Below are 22,231 nucleotides of genomic sequence, written 5' to 3' on the forward strand. Positions count from 1 at the left end.
AGTTAAGTAGGTTTTAAACTCTAAACCCTCTGAAGTACATCAATTGGAAACAAATAAACAAAAAACAGTGAGAAAACCTGGATGCTAAAATACGAAATAATTCTTTCTTAAGATGTAACCTCAGAAACAAGGAATGCAGAAAGACAGAAAGCTTGTCATAATAGTGTTGAATGTACATAGGTTTTCTGATGGGCAGAGGAAGTGAAGGACTGTTGAAAATTCTGTCTTACTGCTACCTTACTTTTATTTCTACAACTGCACCTTTTATCAAAACAAACAAGCAAAGAACATAGCTGTTTGTTTTGGATGCTGTGAATGAATACATTTGTTTTTACTAGGCTGTAAGCTGTCTTGAGCTCAAGATGACTTTGTAAACGCCAACAAGGTTTTCCTAACTGAAGAGTCTGACAAATGCACATGGTGAGAGATTGGGCACCTCAGCCACTGTCAGCTGTCAAAGAAGAGAATAAAGTGTTTCCCAGATAGAAACTGCCTGGACTGAGTGGATAGCTGCAGTCACAGCAGTGAAGAAATGAAGAACTCTGTTACAGTAATCAGAAGTGACCAGGATAAATTTCTGGCATGCAACGGGAGAAACAGAAGTGTGCTTAAACTCAGAGGGTATTTTGAGATTCTGTCAACACTTGGCTAACTTATTACATAGCTTTTCTTAGTATCAAAGTGACTACAGTAGTGGCTATGTTGCATAATTCTTCACGAAAACTTTCTAGTATGTGGTTTGGTTTGGTTTGGTTTTAAATATATTTTTGTTTCTTGATCAATTTCAAAATAAATTGGGTATTATGACAAATCATATCTGATTTATCAGCTTTCTAGAACTTCATAGCAACCATGTGAGGTGAGGTTTTTTTTTGTTGTTGTTGTTGCTGTTGTTGTTTTGTTTTGTTTTAATAATGCATCTTCATTTTTATACTGGGTCTGACTGGGATGGAAGTTAACTTTCACCACAGTGGCCCATACAGTGCTGTTCTCTGCACTTGTAGCTAGAACAGTACTGATATCAAACAAAAGTTTTGTCTACTGTGGAGCAATGCTGGCACAGCATCAAGACTTCCCCTTCCTTTCCCCCTCCCTCCCTGAGCCAGAAGGCTTGGGGTGGGCAAGAGGTGGGCAGGGGACATCACCAGGGCCACTGACCTAAACTGACCAAAGGGCTATTCCATACCATATGGTGTCACACTCAGCAATAAAAGGTGGCAAAGGGGAAGGGGAGAGGGGGCTCTCATATGAACATGTCTTTCCTCCCAGACAAACACTACATGTATCGAGGCTCTGCTTCCCAGGACATGGAAAACATTGCTCTTTGATAGGAAGTAGAGAATATTTTTTCCACTCCCTGTGCTTCCAAGTGGCCTTTGCTTTTTATTTTTTGTTTTGTTTTGTTCTGTTTTGTTTTGTTTTCCCTCTTATTAAATTATCTGTGTCTCAACCTGTGAGACTTTTTTTTTTTTTCTTTCCATCATACTTTCTTATGAGGAGGGGGAGTGAGAGAGCAGTTGTGGTGGACTTCATCTGCCCAGTAAGGTAAAACCAACACAATTTTATGCAGTGTACCATCTGTTAATAACAACCTCTTTTTAAAGTTAATTTTAAATTATAATTTTATTATGTTACAGTGTACTGAAAATAGTGCACCATAGCTTTAAGTACCTTACTTACTTTAGTCCATTATTTGTAAGAATTATTTCATAATAAAACATTAAATATACTGAGAAAAACACAAACACACACACAACTGGTTATTCATTTAAATGAGAGTTGATTTGTGAGATTGTGTCAGCCCAGTCTTTTATACCTTGTTTTAACTTGAAAAATAGGGGAGAAGCTCAGGGTTAGTAATATCAAATGTAAAATCAAAGTCCTAGTTCTTCCCCTGGGCAACATTTTTATTCTCTATACTATTTATTCTGAGAAGAAAAACAAACCAACCTATAACATGCTTTAACTACAGAATTATGCGGGGAAATTTATTTTTGTATACATTTCAAAAATTTCCCATTTTCTTCAGCTAAACATATTGTAAGTGCACTCATATAAATAAAGGGTTTTTGCTGTCCTCCACTATTTGCATACAGGTAAACCTCAGAAATGTTAAATCAGTTCAATGGTCCATAGTATCCTTATATGCTCCAAAGGAGCTTTGTGAGATCTGAAATATCAACAGAAAGTTACACTGCAGGAAGGGGAAGTACCAAATCTCCATGAGGAATTGATAACTAATAACACTGCTTCATTAAATATTATCTTCCAAACACTCTTAGTAAGAACTAAATAGAGAAAAATCACTAACAGCTGACTTGGAAGTCTAAGAATGTTCCATTTGATATGGAAGCAAGAAGTCAGCTAGGCTTTACAGGTAGTTTTTATTAAGGCTGGTTGCTTCAGACAGTTAGTTTTCTAACTGAAATCCCCAAATGAATTCCATGAGTCTACTTTTGAAGAAATCTCATACATCAATATCCTTTAGATGCCATGATATGTCCCCTATGCCCCTCCCCCTCAAAAAAAGAAAAGAAAAAAATAAAGAAAAGAAGAATGAAATGCAGCTGTTTAGGCTGCAAATTATTAAACAAATAAAACATTAACACGTTGTGGTGGTTTTACTCTGGTGGGCAGCCAAGCTGCACCACAACTGCTCTTTCACTCCCCCTCCTCAAAGGGAAAGGGGGAGAAAATATGATAAAAAGGGCTCAAAGGTTAAGATAAGGACAGGAAGATCACTCAACAATTATTGTGACGGGCAAAACAGACACAGTGTAGGGAGATTAGAGAAACGTATTGAATATTACTAACAAGCTAGAGAAGTGAGAAACAAAGAAAACAAACAAAAAACACCTTCCCCCCCGCCATCCACTCTCTTCCACCTCCTCCCTCCAGGCAGCACAGGGGAACAGGGGAATGGGGGTTGCAGTCAGTCTATAGCACTTCTCATCTGCTGCTCCTTCATGGTTACTATCTTCCCCTGCTTCAACATGGAGTCCCTCCCATGGGATGCCGTCCTTCCTGAACTGATTCTGCATGGGCTTCCAATAGGTAGCAGCTCTTCAAGAACTGCTCCAAGTATGGGTCTGTACCACAGGATCCATCCATCAGGAGCAAACTGCTCCAACCTGGGACCCCATGGGCAGCATTTCCTGCTCCTGCGTGAGCTCCTCTCCATGGGCTACAGGCCCATCCCAGAATCTGCTCTGGCAGGGGTTCTCCATTGGCCACAGACTCTCTCAGGTCGCATTCACTTGCTCCACTGTGGGCTCCTCCATGGGCTGCATGAAATCTGCTCCTCTGTGCTACACCATGGGATGCAGAAGGACAACCTGTTCCACTATGGTCCTCTCCAAAGGCCACAGGGGAGCTTCAGCTCCAGCACTTGGAGCGCCTCCTCTCTCTCCTTCTTCACTGACCTTGATGTCTGCAAGGCTGTTTCTCACTCCTCAATCTCCCATCTGCTCTTGCCCAGAACTTTTTTTTTCCCCTTTCTTAAATATGCTCTCACATAGGTGCAAACAACATCACTTATTGGCTCAGCTCTGGCTAGCTGTGGGTCCCTTTGGAGACAGCTGAAACTGGCCCTTATCTAACATGGGGCAGCTTCTGGATTCTTCTCACAGAGGCCACCCCTGCAGCTTGCTGCTACCAAAACCTTGCCACATAAACCCACTACATATATAATACCATTAACTGTAATGGCAGTTAAAAATATTGAATTGGAACATGAACATATCACCTTCAATAGAAATAAGTAGTAAGGAAATAGTTGAGAGTCTTTCCAAAAAGCAGACACACGTCTTGTTTTTGACAAAACCACCTCAGCTTTGAAGAACTGCAAAAGAAATGCACTGGTGAAGGCAACTTATAACTGAACAGGAGAAATATGAGGAAAAGGTGGGAGGCAGAGGGAGCAGGTATGAAAATGATATAACACTTATAGAGGGGGATCAGAATGCTGTGCACATCTGAGTATCGCATGTCCAAGTGAGATGTCAGTACTTGTCACAGGCTGTTTCTCTGTATCATCCTAAGGGTAAACTCAATTCAATCCACAGAAACAATTGCTAGTGTACATCTCCATCACCACACATTACTAAAGGGCAAACTACTCCCAGGTGATCTCAGCCATCATTCTTTGAAGCCAAGGAGACTAGTGCTGGCTCAACCCAGGGCAAAATTTCACTCTTCCAAGTTTTAAACACTGCTAAAAATCATTTTAATTGAGGAAGGAGGGAGAGGAATTAAAGCAGCAACCAAGTCAATCTGTACATTTATACTCTTGTTCTGAGTTTCAGAGGTAGTTGTAATGAACTGCTTGAAGCAAACATTATAGGTTGTTTTTCTGCAGAGAGAAGTCAAATGAAATGACCTTCTTTTCATCTGCTATTCTTTTCAGCTTTTGAAGTTATTTCTTTTTGAAGAGACAATCCATTTATCAGTCATATTCGTATGAAAGTCATTTTTATCTAATAAAAATTCCAGTAATTTGCTTATAAGGTGGACTATGGAGACTACAGTCACTTTTATTTATTTATTTTTTATTTTGTTAAACAAATTAATGAACTCTCTAAAAAGTAAATCACAGAATCATAGAATATTCTGAGTTAGAAGGGACCCATAAAGATCCTTGAACAGAACTCCTGGCTCCACACAGGACCACACAAAAAATCAGACCATATGGCTTAGAGTGTTGTCCACACTTCTTGAACTCTGGCTGGCTCGGTGTCATGATGTCTTCCCCTCTAGACCCTGCACCATCTTTGTAGTTCTTCTTTGGACACTCTCTAGCAGTTTTATGACCTTCTTATACCGTGGCACCCAAAACTGCACACAGTACTGGAGGTGAGAACACACCAACACAGACAAGAGTGGGACAATCACTTCCCCACTTCCTTTTACTGTCTAGCAGTTCCATGCCTGATACACCCCAGGGTATGGTTGGCTGCCAAGGCACTCTGTGTACTCATAATCAACTTGATGTTGACCGATAAACCCAGATCCCTTTCTGCAGGGCTGCTCTCCAGCCTCTTGTCCCCCAGTCTGTACATACAGCCAGAGTTGTCCCTTCCCAGGTGCAGAATCTCTCACTTACTGTTGTTAAATTTCATGTGGTTGGTGATTGCCCAGATCTCTAATTTGTCAAGATCTCTCTGCAAGGCATCTCTAACCTTGACAGAGTCTACAGCTCCTCTCAATTTAGTATCATCTACAAACTTACTCAAAGCACCTTCTAGTCCTACATCCAAGTCATTTATGAAAACAGTGAAGAGAATTGGCCCTTAAATGGAGACTTACGGAACCCCACTAGTGACTGGCCACCAGCCCGGTGTAACCTTATTTACTATAACCCTTTGAGCCTGACCTGTCAGCTAATTGCTCACCAATCATATTATGTTTTTATCTAGCCATACGCTGGACATTTTGTCCAGAAGGATACCGTGAGAAACAGTATGGAAAGTTTTACTGAAATCCCAAAAAATTACACCAACTGACTTCTCTTCATCAGCTAGGTGAGTGACTCTGTCATTAAATGAAATGAAGTTCATTAAATAGGACCTCATGAACCCATATTGGCTATGACCAATGACTGCATGGTCCTCAGGTGTTTTACAGTAACTGCCAGAATATTTTTCTCCAGGCACTGAAGTGAGACTGACAGACCTGTCATTACCAGGGTCTTCTTTCTTGCCCTTTTAAAAAATTTGAACATTTGCCAGCTTCTTTTCATCTGGGACCACTCTGGATTTCCAACACCATTGAAAACTAATTGAGAGAGGTCTTGCGATAACATCGGCCAGCTCTCTGAGTACCGTGGGATGAATCCCATTGGACCCCATAGACTTGTATGCATCCACTTGGAGCAGCAAATCCTGCACAAGCTGGGGGTCGTCTGGGAGTTTATCATTCCCACAGTCACAGTCTTCCAACTCAAGGCACCTGGGGTGCCAGAGCCCATCACTGCTGTTGAAGATGGAGGCAAAGAAGGCATTAAACATTTCTGCTTTGTCTATGTCCCTGTTTTTGAGGTGACCTTTCTCATTGAGTAACGGATCAATGTTTTCTCTGGTCCTCCTTTTGCTGTTAACATATTAAAAGGAAAAAAAAACAAAAAAAAACAACAAAAAAAAACTTTTTTTATTGTCCCTCAATAAAGGGCTTAAAAACAATAGCATAAGAACTGGACCCTGAATGAAAAGGGTTTCCTATAGCCTAACATAAGAGGGAGCGGATAGAATATTTTCACCTGTGCAATATTTCCTCAGCTTTTGGGATTGCTCTTTACTAGTCTGACTCTAATTTATATTAAATGTTTATGGTCCCAAGAGCATGTAATAAAAGATCATGAAATTGAATTGTTAGGCTGGTGAAATCCAGAGCTGGCAGACAGAGAAGCTGATGGAAATTGCTAGAGCAAGATTATCATCCAAAGCTTTCTCCAGCCATTGGAGTCATATTTACATATGAGCCCATGTGAGCACATACATTATATCAATATGGGAGTTGATAAAAGATATCTATTTTAAAATACGGAGACATATATTTAAACATATATAATCAGAAATAATGTGATCAACCAATTATATGCTGTTCTTCCTTCAGAAGAACTGTTGTTTAATATCTAATTCAAAATTAATATAGCAGCAGTAATGGATTCATTATCTCTTGTGACAAAACACTAAAATACTTCTTAATAAGTAAGATGAGGAAAAAAAAAAAAAAGGAAAAAAAAAGAGTTTCAGTATCCAAATTACTCTTGTCCTCACCAATTCCAAAAAACACAGTTTTGTCCAACCAAGTAACTGATTGGTAAGGCAGCAAAGGGAGAAAGCATTAAAAAGTTCCTAAAGTCGCACCATCGGTTTATTCTAAAAGTAAAGTGATGCGGATCAAGAATGAAGGGGAAAATAAAGGATAAGATTAAATAAAGAAGAAAAAGAGATACAGCATATATATATATATATATATATTTTCCCATTGACATTGGTAACCTGGTAGAAATTTTTAATTTATTCATATTATATCAGCTGTTCCTAATCAGTATCCAGCCTGCCTCATGTAAGGAAAAGTATTCTGAAAGCAAAATAGGTTTTCTTTGCAATTGCCATAATGAATTTTGAAATCAAGTTGATGTTGATTTAAAGAAAGGTGATTAGATAGCTGACACAGGCATTTATTTGACCTTGAAATTATTTCTGAAAAGAATGAGATTTTAGCAGTAAGTATATGAAGATTTTACATTTACAAAAATCAACAAATTTGGAAAATGTTAAAGACAAGGAAGAATTTCTCTGTTTATGTGCATAAAAAGCTATAAAATTATTTGTTAATATTATTACTGCTATTATCATTACTATTTTTTTGTACCACAGTACTATTCCACAGAATCAGAGAAGGGTTAAGGATGGAAGAGATCAGCTAGTTCCAACTCCCTTGCTTAAGCAGGGTAACCTAGAGCACATTGCACAGAACCACATCCAGGCAGGTTTTGAGTATCTCCAGAGGAGACTCCACAACCCCTCAGGGCAACCTGTTCCAGTGCCCTGTCACCCCCACAATGAAGAAGTTTTTCCTCATATTCAAATAGAATTTGGAGATGCCATGCAATTATTTTGACAGAATGTCAAATAAACCTATGTGAGAGTAATTTTTCTGTTTGACTAATAAAATAATGTAAAAACAAATAAATTAAAAAAAAAAAAAAAATCCCTACTTTGCAACTGGATCAAACAAAGATATTTCAAAGACATTTCAAAGATGCTTATGTTCTTCTTTCCAGTGGAGACAGAGACAAAAGGTATGGACCAATATGCTGTGAGCTTAATTAGGATGTTATAAATCCAGTTTCAACCTTATAGCCTTATTTAGACCACTATTGTGATTTCAGTGTTCTGTATCCTTCACGGGTATCTTAGACACAGGTATATAAACTCCTGGGTTGTGGTCCTCTCTGGTAACAAAAAAAAAATTGTCCTCATGGAACTAAGAGCTGCCCTTCTATTTCTTCAGAACTGGCATTACTTTCTAGTTTCAGAGGTAATGACAAGGAAAAACATATGAAAAGAAACCTAATTACCATCAGCTCAAATAATATATAATTAAAAAAACTAATTGCCATCAGCTCAAATAATGACGTTAGACAAGGGATAAGAAGGAAAGAGAGATAAGAAAGCAGGAAGGTAAGCTGCTAGTGAGCAGGGAAAATCAGCAGCACAATCGGGATCAGAAACCATGCATGTTGGCCAAATAATCTGTTTCTGACTGTTCTGACTGCCTGTTGTCCTGAATACCTGAGATGTTGTATCTTCCTTTGTTGTTTTTTTCGTGTGTGTGTGTGTTTGATTGACAGTTATTCTTATTGTTTTAATTAATAGTCCATTAAAGTGTAAGAATCCAGGTGTACCTCAGACACACAGATGTTATAAAAAATGTAAAAAACCATGAAAGTTTATAGTTTATGGCAGTTGAATATTGAACACACATTTTTCTTAGGTCTTTGAGATATCTGTGAACCCAGATTCACAAAAAAAAAAAAACAAAAAACACGACTAAATCTTCCATGTAGATGTGAGCCTGGTGTGACAGGCATGCATGTAAATAATAATGAGTAACTATGTGAGCAAATTTCAATGATAATCTCTTGCTAAATATAAGAAAGTGAGGTAGTTTACTACCTTTGAACTGTAAAGCCAAAAATGAAAAATAAAAATGTGAGAAAGATGGAAATAGGCAAGATAGCTTATTACTTTCATCTTACTGTTATGATGCTGACGCTGACCAATGAATGATTTTTATTTTTATTTTTATTTTTTTTTGGCTTGGATGAACAGACTGTTGCAATCCAGATCTCAGGAGAAGTTTATGAGTTTTACTATTTCTTTTAGTGGCAGCAACTATCTCCCCTGTTTACTGTCTTGGCAGTGCCATCAAGGATTTGCAGACTTCAGTGACACACGTGACTACCTCCAGATCATCCCAGCTTGTCAAAGACTCAGATGACCAGATGGTTTTGCAGATTGTCAGATGAACATGTGTTAAAGCTTTCTCATGAGAGGTGGGTGCAAGAAACCCAAAAAATGTGAACTACAGGTGGGAATATTTCATTTTAAGTATTTTTGGAAATCACCATACAGTAATAAGAAAAAAAAAAAAAAGAACACACAAAATAATCATAAAAAAAATACTCCGTTCATACAACGAGCTTCTAGGTGATATATTTGCTGGTACTCAAAAACAAGTATGAATTGATGAGGCATAAAAACTTAAAAAAAAGAATTTTACGATATTATTGCACAAACATTCACATACATAAATGTGTCTATCACTATGCTATTTTCTGAAAGAATGGTCCTGATTCAAATCTTAGTGAGTAAAAACTACGAAACTTAGAAAAAGTTTTGCTGGAGATACAGGTAGCAAATTTCTGCATTGTATTTTCACCATGCATTTTTGCTTTACTGTCCTTTCAAGTTATTTTCTCTAGTCTTCTGATTACACCTCCACACTATCCGGGGGGTGAGGAGTGTAAAAAAAAACACAAAAACACACACACACACACACACACACAAAAAAAAACTACTTATGGTCAGAACCTGAGTTAGATTTTCACATAAAAAGTGTGAAAATTATTTTCACATTACTTACAATTATTACAGTTCTGGATTTGTAATTAAAAATAAATATTAATGACAAGAAAATAAAATAAAGTTGATTTTCCATGAAGTTTAGAGAGGAAAATAGTTTCTTTCAAATATGTTTTTAATATAAACAAATTAAAAAAAAAAAAGGAAGAAGAAAGTATGTTTTGCATTGAAGAAACTCAAAATAAATGGAACATTTTCAGCTGTGAAAGTCTGAAATATTTAAGAAAATAATGAGGCTATCAGAAGTGTCTCAGCTATTTGTGGTAGTGGTAATTATGTTAATGTAGATTCAAATAAATTTAAAAAAAATTTTTTTTCAAAGTATAATCTATATCTCTGAGAGATATGTAATGATGATTCATTGAAACACTTGACATGGAAGAAAAGATTTAAAACATTTTTATATTAGAAGCTATGAAGCCCAAAATGAATGTCTCTAGTGGGAAAAGAGGCCTAAGAGATTTGGGGAAGAAACATATTAGCAATGTCAGTTTTGTTGGCAGTGGTACCTTTGACAGACTCATGACAAGATGGAGAAATAGTTTTTGTTGGCAACAGAATATTGAGAGATTCATGATCAGAAATAGAAAACCAGTTTCATTGGGTGTTTTGAGTCCTAGAGATTTGCAATTTAAAAATCCTTTTAAGAAATATTGGACTTTAGAAATTCATAAGAGAGATTATCATTTAATTAACAAAAAATATCACGTACCAATAGTACCAGAACAACCACTACTGTGTCTTAAAGTTACCTTGTCAGTCTCATTTTATGTACTTTTCAGGACTATTTCAGGAATTTGGTTTCTGTAATTCTTGTCTTAACTTTTCTGTTTCAGAGCTGTTAATCTTTATGTTCATTGGAGAAATGCCCATTGATCCTAAGAATAATGATAAGCATGATAAACTGAAGGTGAAAAACTTTCTATGCTTTTGTGGAAATGAAGTTAATCAAATGTGTTTTGGCAAAAACTTTTGCATGCCAACAACTAGAATTCCTACACACACAAAACAAACAAACAAACAAACAAACAAGTTTATGTTAATGATGTTTGTTATTTTGTTTATCTTATCTCAAGTGAGGAAAAAGAGGTCAAATGGGAAGTAGTGAATTTTTCTAGGGAAACCTGAATATATGATAAACTCTGTTTTTAAATTGGACAATATAAATTCAAGGAGCAAGGATGGAATGATTGTACAAAGAGTTTACCTTTACGATCTGCTATCAAATCATTATATAATTAATAATATAATAATAAAGGAACATCTTTTCCACCTCCCTCTGTCCCGCCCAATGTTTTTTCTTTGCACATGAAGTTCAGTGGATAATTATTCTGTGCATAATTCTTAGATATCAGACTTCTCTGACTCAAGGAGAAAATAATTTGTCTAGATTGTTCCATAAAGATTGTTCCATAAAGATTGTTCCATAAAGTACTGAAAATTGAAACTGCCTTTTTACATTGTCGAAGAAAAAGCTGCACTGGTGAGTACTTTGAGACTACATTTCATGTGTCTAAGTTGTTAGCATTATAAAAAGTAAGTAACCCACAAAAAAAAAAAAAAAAAAAAAAAAAAAAAAAAAAAAAAGAACAATGTTGGGATTTTCTGTTTCCCTCTTTCCTACAGAAAAAGCTCTTAATTTACTGGTAGTTTAGGGCACTTACAACGAGTATGAAAGACCAATTAACTTTCCAGCATTTGTATTCCAGTGTTTCCAATGTCACAAATGACCAGTCTATTTTTATGGAAAGTAAAGATAAATGTGCTGAATTTTCATTTTTGATGGCAGAATAGTATATAATCAGTAAAGTATTCTCATCTCTTTTGATATCTTACATATTTTTTATCAGTTTTTTTTTTTTTTTTTTTTTTTTTGTCACACACCTGTAAAATAAACAAAAATATTTGGTAATTCACATGTAAAGATCTATTTTTTAATCTATAAACATTATTTTCCCAAAGAATTGATCGAGTGAAGAGCTTCATAATGATGAAAAACCATTAGAGATAGAAGAGGTATGTACTTTTGATAGAAGATACCTTTATTGATTCACCATGCTACAACCAGAAATTGATCCCATTTTTCTTAAAATTAGAAGTCCATTTCTTAGCACCTGTGCTGATAACAACAGAAATCCAACAGACATTGTTTAGTGACTTCCATACATTCATTTATAAAGACAAGAGTATATTACTTTCCTGAATTAAAGATAAAAATTTTTTAATAAATGTTTTAGAATACACATAGTAAATATGAAGGTATACCAGTTTAAATAAGTAGTTCGTATATTCTGAGCTTCTACATTTTTTAAGAGATGAAATAAGAGAAAAAAAAAATGTATTTTGATGTAATTTTCTTTCTCAAGCATGGCTGAAACTTGAAAATAAGTATTTAGCCATGTATATATTACCCCCTTGTAAATGGCACTCAGCATGATTTGAATAAACTTCCTTCTCCTTTGTTGCGTTCTGGAAAATGGCATAGTTTTGAAGTGATTTGTAAGATCTGGACACAGCAACATACAACGCACAAAAACGTCTATAATGATACTCCCAGGGGCCTGAGCACACCTTGTCCCAAAGGGATCTGGCATTGTGACTGGGTGTGGTACAGGGCAGTGGTTGGCCTGGACAATGTGCATTGAGAGAGACCAGTGAGGGCTCACCCCAGTCTTGCTCACAGCAGATTTAAACCAATGCTCACAGGCATGTTATCAGTCTGAGCTGCCCACAGTCATGCCCTGGCCTGGATGGGACCTGGACAACCACCGTGACCTTCAGCCTGTCCCCATACCCATGGAGATGCCTGATTCCCAGAGCTGGGACTGCCCTTGCTACCCTCTGGCTTGCCCTGCTCCTTGGGCAAGCCAGGAGCGGTGGAGGCAAGTGCAGGAGGGCAGGTGGTGGGACAGGCCTGGCTGCCAAGCCTTATCCTGCTACCCCATGGGGAGTCTCTGTGTTCCTGTCGCCTTGTCCCCAGGGACGCATGGGCCCCTGCTGCACCCTATTGCACTGCATTAGGTAAGAGGTGCTTATGGTCAAGAAAATGGCCTCATGCATACGAATCATTCTTGAGATAATAGTTTACATATCTAACTAAATTTGGCGCTCAGCTAAACTTAGCTCTGCTTTTCTGAATAGGAAAAGATAAATTAGACTAAGTTTTTAAAGTTTCACTCATCAAGAAGTGGGTAAGATTTCAAACTAAAGAAAGAAAATTGAGCAGATTGATGAGAAACAGAATGAAACTTATGAGGTTAGAGAGAACACTGATCTTTTCATTCACGACATTGAATGTTTGGAGATTGGTAATATGGATGATACATCAAAGAAAGGAGGATAATTTTTAATATGTCTCAGTGGCTCTTTTGCTAGCTACAAAGATTTTTGGCAAAATATTTTTAGGTTTTGGGAAATACTTACTATTTAAACCTTTCTATTTTAGCTGTATAATGTGTTTTGTGGTGGTCATATGGCAGATAGATTTCATGCTGCTTTTCACCACTTTCTTCCATCCCATTTAAGCAATCCACACTTCACACTTCTGTCTAGAGAGGCAGATCTGGATGTGCATAGAAATGTTATTCTTCATTTTCTTCTCCTTTTTGCATATTGTTCAGTACTCTTAAAAGAGGATTAGTATATCCCTGGCTACGTAGAATTGCTCACATGTCACTATGCCTTATATTGTTTCTCTTCACTACTGCTGTTTGACAATGTGAACAGAGCACAAAATTTCCTGAAAAATAATTGTGTCTGATCATGTCTAGAATGAATGATGGTTCCACGCTGTATTATTTAAAATCGGATCTTGAGTTAACAGATGGGAGCAAGCTGATTTACAGGAACTGAAGATTCATAAAGTTGTTTTTTTTTTTCACAAGCTTTGCTAGTCTATTGTTAAAACTTAATTTCAAAAAAAAAAAAAAAACGATAAATTGTAAACAGTTAGTGGAGTTTTGTCAGTGTTCCTCTGATAAAAAAAAAAAAAAAAAGCTAACTTTTATTTACTTTTAAAATGTGAATAGAAAATTGTCATATGGATTTCTTTAGAAATCCTTTAAAATATGCCCTTTACTAGAAAAAAAAAATAAAAAATTCACAATATCTGCAAAAAAAAAAAACAAAAAAAAAACACTAAAAATCTGCATTACTAATGCAGAAATAATAATTCAACATGAATTGTGGCTCTAACATGTCTTAAAGTGTATGTAGAAAAGTATGAAAATAATTAAAGTTACTTGAAAGAGGTATTTAACTGTGTGTGTGCAATTATATTTGTGTGTTTAGTTTAAGAGCGTTCTTTCTATTGATATGAACTGTCTTAAAATAATCCTGGTGAATACATAATTTATTGATATCTGGTATTGCTTACAGCTAAAATATTAAAAAGTTTAATTTTCCAGAGAACATTTATATTTGTAAATACTGTCAATGTAAATACTGTCAATGTAAAATGTAAATAAACTTTTGTATTTGTAAAAAAAAAAATTGCTTTAACTTGCTTGAAAGCTATAGGTTTCCTCATGCAATAGTATGAGCAATGGGACAAGATATCCTTATGAAAGATATTCCTAGTAACCGGTCTTTCTTAAAATAAGGGCCAATAAAGAGAATGGTTTTGTTTCTTCAAACTTCTAGAATATCACTTAGCAACTGGGTCATGTATTTTAAAAAGTAATTTAGGAATGACACCTATTTGAAAGCTGATGCTTATAGGAAGGATACAGTTACATGGAAAGAAAGATTTCAATTCCACTGTCTGAGTGAGAATAGGTAGTTTCTCACACAGGTTATGGGGACAATACATCACTAAGTCATTGCTGATTCAGCTGAATCATTGTTATAGGTGAATGTGAAATACTTGGAACAAATTGTGAAGTGGAACAGATGCCAAGAATACCTTTTTTTTTTTCTTATTTTCCTAGAAAAAAAAATCAGTCAGAGGACAAAATCCCCTTGCAACAACACAGATTTCAATCAACATTTTAAATTAATTAAAACTAAGGGTATATCGAAAAAGATCCTAAATTAGAACATTTTCTTCTAAGTTTAGTGGTGATATCTATTCAATTGTATGTTGGTTCTTGATTTTATTTTTTTTTTTAAATTTCATTTTTAAAAATATTTCTATTATTGTTCTCAGACTAGATTTTCTCATCTTCTTAAAAATAGACATATCAGAACAGCTGAAAGACTTCCAAAAATATGTTAAACATCTCTATTTAATGTCTATAATGCTCATGAGGAGCTGATTGATAGTTCAGACCACAGACTATAATCATAGCATTATACAGTAAGTAGGATTATTCTCACAGCTGGAGTATCAATGCTGATTTGTGCAAAGTAGGAAAAAAAAAAAAAAAAAAAAAAGGAAAGAAAGATTTAAAAAGTAATAGCCTACAACAAAAGCAGCTAGAAGTCATAGTGATAAAACCTGATCTTGAAGTTGGACAGCAAGAGTGATGCAGTGGACAGATGGTGCAGTCCTGCAGGACACATTTATGGTTATTACCAGATGCTTTAAAAGTTAGCTGATTTAGGTTCCCCACTAACACATTACAAAGATGTGAGTATGAACAAGACTTGATGTCTTTAGGCTGGATTTTTCTTGTCTAGCTTTCCCTTACTTATAGTGTTCTGATGACTTTTGTTGCTATATCAATTTACTAATTTTTTAGTGATATTGACTTGTATCTTCATCTTCTCATGAAGTTTACAATCAATGTTAAATCTATTTCCCTTAACAATGAAGTGAAAGCACAAAGAGGTAAAAGGGCTCATTTTAAACCTGCCGGTGCTAACTAAGACACAAATGCTAGAAATGGAAAAAATAATTTGTGTTGCTACAGCACACACACACAAAATCAGTCAAACAAACAAACAAAAACAGAGGGTTGATACTGAGTTAGCATTTATGTTTACGAGTAATATAGAGAAATAATCATTCCATGATGTAGATGGCTAAACATAATGCAGCTTCATTGAAATCTGTGGATTTAGTAACATTGTGTTAAAGCAGCTGTATTTTCTCTAGTCAGCACAAGTACAGAAGTGGTTTAGAACAGATCAATAGCTCACCAACTATGGGTTTTGTATTTATATTGCCTAGATCTTTCCACTATCCAGAGTATTCCAATGACTCTTCAAATGATGTTAGGCACCTAAAAAATCGTCAAAATTTATTCAAAAAAGATTCGTCTTAATTCTGTGAATTACAGCATAAACTCTTGTGCACACATGATAGCTTCTTGCATGCAAATTCTGAAAATATGAAAATGAAAAGACAGAAATATTTATATTATTAATTTTTTTGATACTATTATTTATATTCACAACATGTAAGTTTGCCACTGTTATGTGAGTCACAAAGCAGGGAAAAACTTGCTGGAAAATTCAACTCTATTTAATAAAGATTGGCATCATGGGTGTACTGAAAGTAGTGCTCAGGAGTGAAATGGCATAATTAATAAGCTATGAAGCAACTGGAGTAAAATAATCAGGTAATCAGGTTGTGTTTGGTGTAACAGAGCAAGGAAAGTGGAAAAAGATGACGTAGTGAATGCAGTAAGCAGGAAGGAGTATCATATGGATGAAAATGTTATGTGAGTTTACATTTACCAAGGCAAATGTGTGGTATGGTGTGCCAAGATGTGAGATGGTGGGAACATGAACATGAGTTGTACTCATAAGGACAGCAAAAATATTAAATATATTTCATATTTTTCTGTAACTGGTCTTACATGCATGGATAAATACAAAATACAGATACAGACCTTTACCATATGGTACATTGTTACATTCTTTCTGTATTGCGCTCAACGGAAACCTAGTCCTCAGCTTGTAAATAGCAATTTTCATTTCAGTGTAATGTCTGTAACATGCTTTGTGATGTTTTATTGCTTACACTAAATATATGTTTAAATAGTATCTAAATGCTGGCATTATCCAATTAACATCTAAAATAGCTAAAGGGTACACTTTGCTGAGATTAAAAAAGTAATTTAAAAAAATTGATTTTGATTGCAAACTTCTTAGATATTGAGACCAATACTATTCAATCCGGGACCAATACTATCCAACACATTCATCAATGACATGGACAGTGGAATTGAATGTTTTCTCACTCAGTTTGCAGATGACAATAAGCTGTATGTTGCAGCCAATACACTACAGGGAAGGGATGATGAATGTATTGAAAGCAGCCCTGCAGAGAAGGAATTGTGGATAATGTTGGATAAAAACTGGATATGAATGTGAGTGCAATGTGCACTTGCAGCCCAGAAAGCCAATCATATCCTGTGCTGCATAAAAAGAAGTGTGGCAAGCAGGTCAAGGGAGGTGATTCTCCCTCTCTACTCTGTTCTCGGTAGACCCCATCTGGAGTACTTCATCCAGATCTGGAGTCCCCAGTACAAGAAAGACGTGGACCTGTTAGAGCGAGTCCAGAGGAGGGCCAGAAAAATGATCAGAGGGCTTTAGCACCTTTCCTGTGAGGAGAGTTGAGAGAGCTGGGGTTGTACAGGCTGGAGAAGAGAAGGCTCCAGGGAGACCTTATCATGGCCTTTCAGTTATTTGGAAAAAAAAAAAAAAAGTATAAAATAGATAAGAAAGATGGAGAAAGATTTTTTACCAGATCCTGTAGTGGCAAGGGGCAATGATTTTAAACTTGGAGAGGATAGATTTAGATTGGATATAAGGAAGATATTTTTCACAATGAGAGGGATGAGAAGTGAACACGTTGCCCAGAGAAGTTGTGGATGCCACACCATTGGAAGCATTCGAAATTGGGTTGAGCAACTTGATCTAGAGAATGATGTTCCTGCCTATGGCAGGGGTTGGACTAGATGATCTTTAAAGGTCCCTTCCAAACGAAACAATTCCATGATTCTCATTATATGTATGTGCAACTATTAAAAGCACAAAGGGCAAAAAATCATTGCATGACATTAAATAGATAATTTTGCTGTGAATATAGGCTGATGAGCAACTTATAAATATTGGTATACAACCAAGATATCCAAATGCTGCTTTTGTATGATAGCTGACCAAGTGAACTGCCAGAAACTAGCAGGTGAGCTGGCAGAAAACTCTCATTTTGATTCAAAAATACTATTTTAGTAACTTCTGAAAAAGGCATTATGGATGTCTCAAGCTACTGTACATCTCCCTTCATGCATAAAGTCACATTAGTAAAAAAGTGAGATGTGTATCTTTTCAAGAAATTGAGTTTATAGTGAGGAATAGGGACATAATGTTCTGATATGGAGTTCATTGAACATTTCTGTGTTATCATATTTTACAAAACCTTGCAAAAATTATGCTTCACCTTTAAGGAATAAGAAGTCCAGTAATTTTATGTTTATACCAGTCTATCTTAAGGATATTAACAGATGATGAGTATTAGGATAGATCATTCAATTTCCAAAATGTAGACCTCAGGTCATACCAAAGATTGCACTGAGGCTGAAATATATAAAACATTATTCATAATATGTAGCTCCTGTTTACATGCCTATTTATATTTATGTGTGTGTATATTTAGATATGTCTTTTCTTGTCAGTTTAATTTAAAAAATATTTGCAAAATATTAGTATCATTATCCTTAAACAAGAATAAATGAAGTATAGGGGGCTGATTTAACTTTTTTAAGAAACCATCAGAACAGGAAATGCTATTTAGCAAAAATAAATATAATCCTTATATGATAAATGATTTAGAACAGAACAACTGAATTGTTTCTAATGTGGCTACCTTTAGTTACTATGTATATAGTTTTTTTTGTTTTTGTTTTTGTTTTTTACAAAAAGCTGTTCTACATGGATCTGCATGCATCTCTGAGAAACATCATAAAAATAAACTAAATCAAAGGCCACGGGAAGTAACACAGGTCTTCAGACGTTGAGCAACACTAACAGAATCTGATAAAATTGTTTACAAGACAAATGGTTGTGAACAATTTTATTTATATATTTATTTATTTATGCATGAAAATAAGTGTTCCAAGGAAAATGCAGCATAGTAAAAGAAAGGTCAGAAACATGATCCAGCTTCTCTGAAAAAATGTTGCCATCTGTGCTTAAACATAGAGGAAAAAATTACAAATGTCACTTGGTTCATATAATGTTTTAAGCTTCTGTCTTTGCTATCTATTTAAAATGGTTAGGGATTTGATAGTGGTTGTAGTTTCTTACGTTTGACAAAGAAGTTATGATTAGGAGTCACTGCAAGATAGACAATTGCACGTTTGTTAAATCTTACAGTAGGAGAAACTGACTTAACTGATTTGTATTTATTAAGCATTCTACAAAATCTTGTTTGATAAATGAGACAGAGAATATTAATCAATTAAGCCTTGTAAGATGTCAGAGAACCAAAACATCTTAAAAACAAAATGTACCCCTTTCATATCCTTTGAAATCTGAGAAAAAACGAGAGTTGTCTTGTAAAAGAGTGCATTTTCTTAAAGCTTTCACATATCATAAATGATGACCTAAGGATAAACTTAAACTTTTCAGGAATTGTTGATGAAGCACTGCCATCTTTTGGCTGTACAAATACTGACTATAGAATCATAGAATCATAGAATATCCTGAGTTGGAAGGAACACACACAGATCATTGAATAGAACTCCTGCTTCCACATAAAAAATCAGACAGTTTATCTGAGAGTGTTGTCCAAATGCTTCTTGAATTGTCAGGTTTGGTGTTTTAGCCACTGCCCTGGAGAACCTAGAACCTGTTTCAGTGCCCGAACACCCTCTCAGTGAATAACTTCCTAACTTCCAGTATGAACCTCCCCTGTCACAGCTCCATGTTGTTCCTTCATGTCCTGTTGCTGGTCGTCATAGAGAAGAGCTCGGAGCCTGCCCCTCCACTCACCCTTTGTGAGGAAGCTGTAGGTTGCCATTGAGGCCTCCCCTCAGTCTTCTCTTCCCTGGGCTGAACAATCCAACTGACTTCAGCTGCTCCTCATACGTCTTGCCCTCTAGACCATTTACCATAGCCCTTCTTTGAACATTCTCTAATAGTTTTATGTCCTTATATTGTGGTGCCCCAAACTGTACACAGTACTCAAGGTGAGGTTGGACCGGTGCACAGCAGAGCAGAACAATCACTTCCCTCGACTGGCTAGCAATGCCATGCTTGATGCACCCCATATAGAGAGTGAATGGATATAACTGTCACAGAAGTATGGACATAGGCTGATATAATAAAACAACTGTTTTGTCATAACATTAATCTACTTTGCTTTTCTACATAATTGGCTGCAATTTTCCATTAATAGTTATCTTCATTGCTTTCTAATTTCATAATCCTACCAGTGAAGTTATTACAATAAAATGGCTGCAATGCTGATGAAGACCTTATTGTCTCTGATAGAAAATCAATGGTCTGGGTTAATCTGTCTGCAATTTTTGAACTTATTCTAGTCTTTATTTTTACCAACAACTGCTTAGCAAGGAAGGTTTTATTACATAGAGAGATACATTTTGAAATCATTAAATTAATAAATGATAACTTTTTTGTTATTGTGTAAGAATTATCTAAGAACTAATTGAAGACTTGAAAATCAACTGTTTTATATTAATAGCAATACAAATAATTTTCCATTCCTTAAGTTATGAGTATAATGTGAATACTCTGATATTTAGTGTTGTCGTATCAGCAAGTTGCTTGAAAATGTATTTTGCCACTTACTCATTTAACAGTTTGAAAAGGATATACAACTGCAAATAAAGTGTAACATGACTACGTTTTTTTCTTACATGTGGAACTGTTTGTCACATTTACTAAGCTAGCAGAATATTTTATAAAGGCAGCATACAATTTGAACGTGGAAGCCCAATATGAGATTTTGTTATATTTAAGAAGTAATATTTTCTTTTCATTCTCACTGTCATATCAGTTTGTTACCTCTTTTTAAATACAGTAGAGGTATCATAATATAATAAGCAAGTTTATGGAAAAATAAATACAATTTTCACATAAACTTTTTTTTTTTTTTTTTTACAGAAGTATTAAATTCATAATCAATTTATTTCACACTAAACCATTGCTAAATTCACCATTAAGGGCCTAAAATTATCAGTGAACCTTGAATGTAATGGATCAAAAATTATGTTTGTAAGAAGTCATATCTTTTAGCAATACTTCCAAGTTTGATTTGAAGAGGGCTCAGTACTAGAGCCAGTTCTCTTTAATATCTTTATCGATGATCTGGATGAGGGGATTGAGTGCACCCTCAGTAAGTTTGCAGATGACACCAAGTTAGGTGCGTGTGTCGATCTGCTCGAGGGTAGGAAGGCTCTGCAGGAGGATCTGGATAGGCTGGACCGATGGGCTGAGGCCAAATGTATGAAGTTCAACAAGGCCAAGTGCCGGGTCCTGCACGTGGGGGACAACAACCCCAGGCAGCCCTACAAGCTGGGAGATGAGTGGTTAGAAAGCTGCCTGGCAGAGAAGGACCTGGGAGTACTGGTTGATAGTCAGCTGAATATGAGCCAGCAGTGTGCTCAGGTGGCCAAGAAGGCCAACAGCATCCTGGCTTGTATAAGAAGCAGTGTGGCCAGCAGGTCTAGGGAAGTGATTGTCCCCCTTTACTCGGCTCTGGTGAGGCCGCACCTCAAGTACTGTGTTCCGTTTTGGGCCCCTCACTACAGGAAGGACATCGAGGTGCTGGAGCCTGTCCAGAGAAGGGCAATGAAGCTGGTGAGGTGTCTGGAGAACAAGTCTTATGAGGAGCGGCTGAGGGAGCTGGGGTTGTTCAGCCTGGAGAAGAGGAGGCTCGGGGTGACCTTATCACACCCTATAGATACCGTAAAGGAGGCTGTAGCGAGGTGGGCGTTAGTCTATTCTCCCATATGCCTAGTGGCAGACCAAGGGGGAATAGTCTAAAGTTGTGCCAGGGGAGGTTTAGGTTAGATATTGGGAAGAACATTACTGAAAGGGTTGTTAGGCGTTGGAATGGGCTGCCCAGGGAAGTGGTTAAGTCACCATCCCTGGAGGTCTTTAAAAGACATTTAGATGTAGAGCTTAGTGATATGGTTTAGTGGAGGACTTGTCAGTGTTAGGTCAGAGGTTGGACTAGGTGATCTTGGAGGTCTCTTCCAACCAAGATGATTCTGTGATTCTGTGATAAAAAAGAAATGACAATGCTCCCATATGCCTAAGAAGTATCATGTGGCATTGTTTCTGTTAACTCCTGTATGGGTCAAAGCATGCAGTATAAAATATGCTTGCACTACTAAGGACTGACTGCCAGCACACTTGTTTGAAAATTCAGTCAGCAGGTAACATTTGGAAGTTCAGAGGAAAACAACCTCTCAGTTTAGAGTTCAATGAAAGAGTTCAATGGAAATCAACCATTGTCTGATGCTGAATGAAAGGTGTGAGACTTTGAAGAATTTTGAAAATTAAAAAGAAGCTTCCAAACATCCACTACATGTGATAGGGAAAAAAGAGACAATGTGAACATTTGGTGGGCCAGAACAATTGCTTCTTCTGTGTGTTTACACTCATAGCACCAGCAGAGAAAGCTGTGGGTGAGATAATTATCATAGTAGAAGAAAGTTCTGGGA

The 22,231-nt window shown here is 36.3% G+C and overlaps 1 long non-coding RNA gene across 1 annotated transcript; it reads left to right on the plus strand.

Annotated features, from left to right (window-relative positions):
• Positions 1-608: 608 nt before the first annotated feature.
• Positions 609-21,136, plus strand: LOC121069987. The gene is made up of 4 exons (XR_005819804.1): positions 609-621; positions 18,266-18,275; positions 19,461-19,466; positions 21,015-21,136. It is a non-coding gene; the product is annotated as an uncharacterized LOC121069987 (long non-coding RNA).
• Positions 21,137-22,231: the final 1,095 nt, after the last annotated feature.

Source organism: Cygnus olor, chromosome 4 (genome assembly GCF_009769625.2).
Source record: "Cygnus olor isolate bCygOlo1 chromosome 4, bCygOlo1.pri.v2, whole genome shotgun sequence".
Classification (NCBI taxonomy): domain Eukaryota; kingdom Metazoa; phylum Chordata; class Aves; order Anseriformes; family Anatidae; genus Cygnus; species Cygnus olor.